At 45.4% G+C, this 7101-nt stretch overlaps 1 protein-coding gene across 10 annotated transcripts in view; it reads left to right on the top strand.

Moving 5' to 3' along the window:
• The window catches only part of kmt2ca (lysine (K)-specific methyltransferase 2Ca), a 202640-nt gene that overhangs the window by 48550 nt on the left and 146989 nt on the right, over positions 1-7101 (top strand). The gene's annotated exons all lie outside the window — the stretch shown is intronic.

The following is a 7101-nucleotide window of genomic DNA, read 5'->3' as shown; positions in this document are numbered from 1 at the left end:
GTGTCGAGACGGAGAGAAGTTCTCACCCGGGATCGGTCTGGGTCTAATACCAGATAAAAGACCCCAATTCCAGTCAAGTAGGAAAAATAAATAAATAAATAATTAAATCTATTTGGGGGCAAATATTTTCTTTAGAGAAGTTCCTCAGAAAAGTGCGTCTTGTGCGACGGTTTATTACGATGTGGATGTGATATGGATACCTCACCCCGCCCTGTTCATACGTGTAGACTGATCAGGAGGAGGAGGAGGAGCTGCTTCACGGCGCAGACGGAAACTAAAGTGTTCCCACCGCGCGGCTCGGCTCGGCTCGGCTCGCGGGGTCCGTCTCCCGCTCGCCTTCGCGCAGGAATAACGCGGTATTATCGGAGCCCTGTACAGATGCACGCTCAAGACCGTATTCCAAACGCCTTTCCTCCTCACCGAGCACGCGGCCTGTTAAAGATGCGACGTGACGGCGCTCGGGAACCCGCGTAGCGCTCCGTATGAGAGAGTCCGGTTCAGCCGCGACGGGAGCCGGCCGCCATAAACGCCCGTTTGGAAATCGGTAACGAGCAAGATGTAAAAATCTGCGGTCGGACGTCGCCTCGGCAGGCGTCGTCGCTAAACGTGAGCGCGAGGTGGCGTGAACGGCGTACACGCGGAGGTCTTCACGTGCATGGGGCAGTGAGAGGAGTGTGCAGAGGAGCCGTACACACGCACACGCTCCCGTTGATTCGGAGCTGTAAGATAGCCCTGGCCTAATGTCCGCTAAGTACGTGTTTTAGGACGAGAGGAACGTTCTAATGGATCATGATATTGGACGAGTTTAGAGGTTCAGTACAAATCAGCTGCTTTCAGTCAGTTTGTATTTCTTAAAAAATACTAGAGAAATGAGTGAAACATCATCATGATCTCCACAACATCTCAGAAATGTGTGTCGCGACTTGCTCCATCGTGATGGCGATGATGTTTATCATATCGTCCCGCCCTAAACCGAGTCCGAGTCCTGGTCCATTCGTAACGCACCGTGTGCGCAGGTTCCCACGGTAACGTCAGCGCCTTTCCAAAAGCATATGTCTACGTGAAAACGGACAAAAATGGAGTTACATTTCCTCCACCTTTCCTCCACCATGCCCCCACCTTTCCCCCACCTTTCCTCCACCTTTCCTCCACCTTTCCTCCACCTTTCCTCCACCTTTCCTCCACCTTTCCTCCACCTTTCCTCCACCATGCCCCCACCATGCCCCCACCTTTCCTCCACCTTTCCTCCACCTTTCCTCCACCTTTCCTCCACCTTTCCTCCACCATGCCCCCACCTTTCCTCCACCTTTCCTCCACCATGCCCCCACCTTTCCTGCACCTTTCCTCCACCTTTCCTCCACCTTTCCAGCACCTTTCCTGCACCTTTCCTCCACCTTTCCCCCACCCTTTGAGGGTGTTTTTGAATAGCTGCTTTTCTGTGGAGGCCAAAATAAGAGAAGATTTTGAGAAATATCCGTAAACACGTGAACGAGGCCTCAAGGACGACGATCTCAGCCAAGTGGGTTTTTTTTTTTTTTTTTTTTTTAAAAGAAAAGAAAAAGGAAAGTGGGTCACGGAGAGGTTTTTTTCTTTGGGCAGCGTTCCATGCTGGAGCTCTCTCCGTGCGCACGTTGGTCTGTGAAATCCCAGGACAGATTTTCATCCTCTAGGCATCATCGCGCCTCAGGCTTCCGGCTTCATCGGGCTCGGATGTGACGTTAGCGCCGCGGTTATCGCCGTCACCGTCGTTTGAGCCGCTCCGCGCGGCGCCCTTAAACCCTACATTCATTAAGCGACACGGTCTCGCCCCCCCTTCGCCTGTCTTCCGTCTTTTTCTTCTGTTTCCGCTAATGTCCTCGCTATTAATCACACTCTGGAGCCCGCCTGCTTCCACCGCTGGGATTTTCCAAGCAAGAACGGACTTGGAGTTTTTTCTGTCCTTAATGGATGAGGAAGTGTGTTTGTTTTTTTTGTTTGTTTAAAAAAAAAAAAATGTTTTTATCGCAGTCCTAGAACTCCTGAACCTCTCACGCTTTCCCGTGTATCCGCCGCAGGGACGCGGTTTTGTCTCGAGACAATAACGCCGTCGCGCACGCTTCAGTGCTCCTACAGACCGCACGGATGTTTTTTCTTCTCTTCACCATAGTGGATTTTGCTGGAGGGGGGGAGGAAAGAAAACCCCCATCGCTCTTCTAATGAGTGACCGCGAATCACGCTCGGGTCACCGATTCAGAACAACTCATTTCAGTCCTTTCACTTCATATAGTTAGTTATTTATTTATTTAGAGTCAGCATAAGAAACCGGGGCGGACCGAATGCCGGAATGCGCACGCAGGCTTTATATTCCGGGTCGGGAATAAGGAAATGTCGACGCAGTCAGGTTTGGAGAGGTTGAGACAGGAGAGAACTGGAGGTGTTGGAGCGGTTCGGGAGTCTCTACAACCGCGATAAGATCGTAAAACTTTCGTCTTTAGATTCTGTTCTAATCTAAAGACGAAATTCCAATCCTGTTCATTTAAAATCAATAAATGTTCCTCCCACTAGCTAGAGCTCCTGTATCACACTCCACCTACCGAGCTCCCGGGCGAAGACCAACCTACTCGAACGTTCTCCAAAACATGCGAGGAAGGAAAGCGCTACATACGTCCCACGGACGTTCTTTCCCAAACGTCTGCGATCGATTGGCTGTCCTCGCTGTGATTGACGGGGATTTGAGGTCATGCCCCTCCCACCCGGACGGTTTCACTTTCTCGTCTCCCGGCCGGATCCGGGATCCGGACTCCCGACGGTCTCCACGCGACACCGGGAGCGCTTTTCTCAGGAGGACGCCGGTTCGCGCCTCTAAACGTGTGCGGAAGCCGTTTTTCACGTTCTCCCCTGCGCACTTCACGTACAATCCCGCACATCCACCAGACGCCACGGACATCCCCGTCCACCAGGTCTCCCGTCAAAACGTCAATAGGCTTCGCACGTTACACGCGCCGAGCGCCGCCTCTCGTCCGTTCTCCCGTTAAAACGTCCCGCCGCCGTCGTGATCGCCGTCGTGATCCGCATCTCGGACCGAACGTCTCGCGTCCAGGAAAGTGTTTCCTGTTTTCGACATTCGCGAGGCTGTACGCTCGCCGTGAAAGGAAATGCGGCTAGGGACGGCAGTCAGAAACGGTCTAAAATCGTGTAGGAGTAGGGGATTGGCACGTGATGTCGTCGTACCGCCCCGGCGTTACTCGGAGTTACTCCACATGGACGCGTAGCGCTAGTTCCGGAAAACGCACGCGAGCGACTCCAGGACCGCGTACGGCAGCCGTCGTGTCTGGTTAAAAAGCAGGCTTTTTTTTTGTTTGTTTGTTTTTGTCTCTCCTCATTCTAATACAAAACTCCTTAAGCGTGTTTCCACGGTAAACACACGCGACTCGCCTCACAGGAAACGAGTAAACAGATGGGAGCGGTGGAAAGTTTTAGCATTCGTTTTTCCGTGAATATTCCCCTGAAAATGTTCCGTAGCTGGAAATTCAGTGCATCTTTAAGTAGAGGAGTTCCTCTGTGTGTGTGTGTGTGTGTGTGTGTGTGTGTGTGTGTGTGTTAGTCATAAGTGCATGTAAATGAATCTGAGTGATCTGAAGCACTCGCAGCATAAAAGCACTCCGTTCTATCATTCACCGTTTCTTTACTATAGCGTTAAAAAGGCTGCTTTGCATAATAAGGTTCTCTTATTAAATGTCGTCTTGTTTTTTTTTTTTTTTTCCTTTTTTTTGCGTTTTTGTTATTCAGATTAAATTAAATGCAACATTTTGTAGTGAGCTAATATTTTATGAAAATAATTTTTTTTTAAAAAATAGATTGATTTTATAGGTTACTGCTGACGATGGAACATGTGAGAAAACCGGGAGTGATGTGTGACGAGAGATTTCATTTTAAGATAAAGTGAAAGTTTGAAAGGGGAGGAAAAATTGTGTCGCGCTTTTTTTTTCATTTATTTTATTTATTTTATAAATGAATTTATAAATTTATAAATTTATTTATTTTTTAATAAAATAAAATGATGTACTGGATCTGTCGGTCTGATCTTTACTGGGATATTTTCCTTTTTTTTTTTTTTTTTTTGAACGAATGAATGAATTTTTAAAGGATCATAAATTTTTTTATATATATATATATTTCTTGCTTATATAAAACGTAGGGCCTGATCTTTTTAACAGCTGATACCGTTGAATAGTTTGGTTTTAAGCGTGCTTTAGGTTAGCTTTGCTAAATCAGATTCGAATGGTTCGTTTACTCCTCGAAATTCCCGCCCATTTAAACAAAGCCCCGCCCCCAGAATCAGAGCCACAACGCTAACTACAGCCGAGACGTCACTTTCGAGCGCTCGGGTGTTCACCTGCTCGAACGCCGAGTCACGGTTCAGCTCGCGCGGGTTTACGGGCGGGTTTACGGGCGGGTTTACGGGCGGGTTTACGGGCGTTCATCGGTCTTTCGTCCTTTGCGATGAAAGAATACAGCGTCACCGCTCGGTTCGTTCACAGATTGCCTTTGCGGACCCGTCCATGAGCGGCGTCATGCTAGTTCCGCATCCAGCCTCATCGCCAGTAATAAACCCGTCCCGTCCTGTAGAAGTGCTGCTCGGCTTTATTCTGGTTTAACTGTGTTTTTCTCATTAAAGCAGAGACGTGTTTTTGTTTGTTTGTTTGTTTGTTTGTTTGTTTGTTTTGTTTACAGGGGAGTGATCTAGCTGCTCTGTGAGCTTGACAGTTTCAGACCGAGACGTGGGCGGAGTGACGGAGTGTTAGGGGCGTGTCTGTAAAATAACTAACATTATGCGATCGATCTTTCCGGATCAGAACCCGGTTTCCCCCCAAAACACTGGTTCTGAGGCCGTGGCGTAAACCGTTATTCGTACTAGTGAGGGGGGAAAAAAAAAAAATCATCAATTGCACCTTTAATGCATTTAGAACAGAAGCCTTCTGGGTAATGTGGGCTGTGTAGTAACTTCAGTGCATTAGTTAGAGTAATTACCCTCGGGTTAAACGATTTTGCCATCGTGCACGGGTGTTACCATGGTAACGGGAAACAAGCATATCTCGTGTTGATGTGCTGGATGTCGGTACTTTCGTTTGTTTGTTTTTTTTTCTGTCGTCTTAGCGATCGTAAAAGCAGAGGCGCGTGTTATGTGTTTTTTTTTTTAACCCTGACCGGTCATGGACCCTGCGCCACAGCGCGCTCTTCACACCCAAGCCTCGTCCTGTAGCGTCACACACCTGTGGCTTTTTGTCACGCTCCTGACACCAGTGCTCTTTAAAGCATCGGGGGGGGGGGGGGACAACATCGTACCTTTTCACACGGAGTTTAACAAGTGCTGGATGGGTAAATCTGCCGCGAGAGACCGGGGATTTCATCCCTCCTGAGGCTGATCCAAAGGTCACGGTGGCCGTTGTGGCTCCTGGCTGCTTTTGTGTTCGGAAAAAACAACAATGTGGGGATTTCTTTTTTTCTTTTTTTTCTTTTTTTAACCCTTCGCACTCATGGACAGTCAGTCTACGGCTGATTTTAGGAAAATACCAGGTCAGGGATATCAAAAATCATTCGGGATCATTACACCGATCTCTTTAGACGAAGAGAATATATTATTGATATCGTGATTAATTAGGTCGTAATTACAGCTGGGCAATATGACCCAAATATATCGGAATTCCCAAAGGTATTTCTATGAACAGTGTATCGTAATACGTAGTTTAGTGTACAAACTGCCAGCAATACAGGAGTTTATATATATAGATATATCTCTAACATTGAAAATGGAAGGAAAAATACAGTTTTAAAGTTTTACTTGATTTAGACATCAGCTGCTTTTGTCATTCTGTAATTATTTACTAATAAACATTAAAAACAACCTACTAAAAATCTTTTTTTTTCTGATGGCGATATCTCAGAAATGTGTATCATGACGTAATTGAATCGCGATATCGATATTATATCAATCATATCGCCCAGCCCTGGTGGTGATACACTCCTCTGCGAGATCGCAGGTTCTCACCATTTCAATCAAAACATTTTTATTACGATTACAAACTCCCCCTGGAGGCAGCTCGGTTAATCCGCCGGTTCTGCACTCAAACGTCTGGCGTCTGGTTAGTTTAAAATAAATAAAAATGTTTTGATGTATTCCCCCTCATTTTCAGTGCTACTTTTATTTTCATTAGTTCAAGAATGGTCTTTTCTGTTTTTTTCCAGCACGGATGCGTCACTTGCAGTCTGTTAGGCGAGGTTTATTTCTGGATACACGATGTGTGTCGTGACCCGTCTCGTCACGTCGTCCACTCCCGTGTATGTTAGTTTAGCTAGTGCTGAACACCTTTTAGCGTTTTTAACACCATACCAACAAACAATAAACCTCATTTTTAAATGAAGCCTGTTTTTTTTTTTTTTCTTTCTTTCAACCTTTTGAGATTGACGGCATCGTGCAGCAGTCCTAAATTTTGTACGTCAAAAAATTTGCTATATTGTTTGTTTTTAAAGAAAAAAAAAAAAGATCTTTTATATAATCTGTCCCCATATTATTACATATTTGTTGTAAATTATTTTGTAATTATTGTAAAATGTATTTTGTTTATAAATGATTAGAAATTTTATATATAATTTTATGGTTTTATAGGTTTTTTTTTTTTTTTTAAACAGATATAAAATTTGGCTTTATTTTTATTATTATTATTTTTTTTTTACTCCATGTACTTATATACTTTTTTTTTATTTTTATTATTTCTAAATAACAGAATTGTAACTAGATTTTTGTATTAAATTGACTGCAGGATTGTTTGTGGATGCTGCGAGGTGTGGTTACGGCACAGACAGGTGCAGCTGCACTGGTTTCATTAATAGCACGAGGGCCAGGTTGCATGAGCTGCTCTGTGGTTAGACAGGTTGAGGTATAGTGTGTGTGTGTGTGTGTGTGTGTGTGTGTGTGTGTCCTGATGCACTCGTCTGCCCATGCTGGTGTACCGTGACACACTAACCTTCATCATAATGTCAGATTTATTTAAGCTGAAAATGGGATCTGTGCCACACACACACACACACACACACACACACACATTTCTGTTCTAATCCATA

The sequence above is a fragment of the Ictalurus punctatus genome, chromosome 1 (genome assembly GCF_001660625.3).
Source record: "Ictalurus punctatus breed USDA103 chromosome 1, Coco_2.0, whole genome shotgun sequence".
Lineage (NCBI taxonomy): Eukaryota > Metazoa > Chordata > Actinopteri > Siluriformes > Ictaluridae > Ictalurus > Ictalurus punctatus.
The sequence above is the reverse complement of the archived record's forward strand: the minus strand, read 5'-3'. Positions and strand labels throughout refer to the sequence as shown.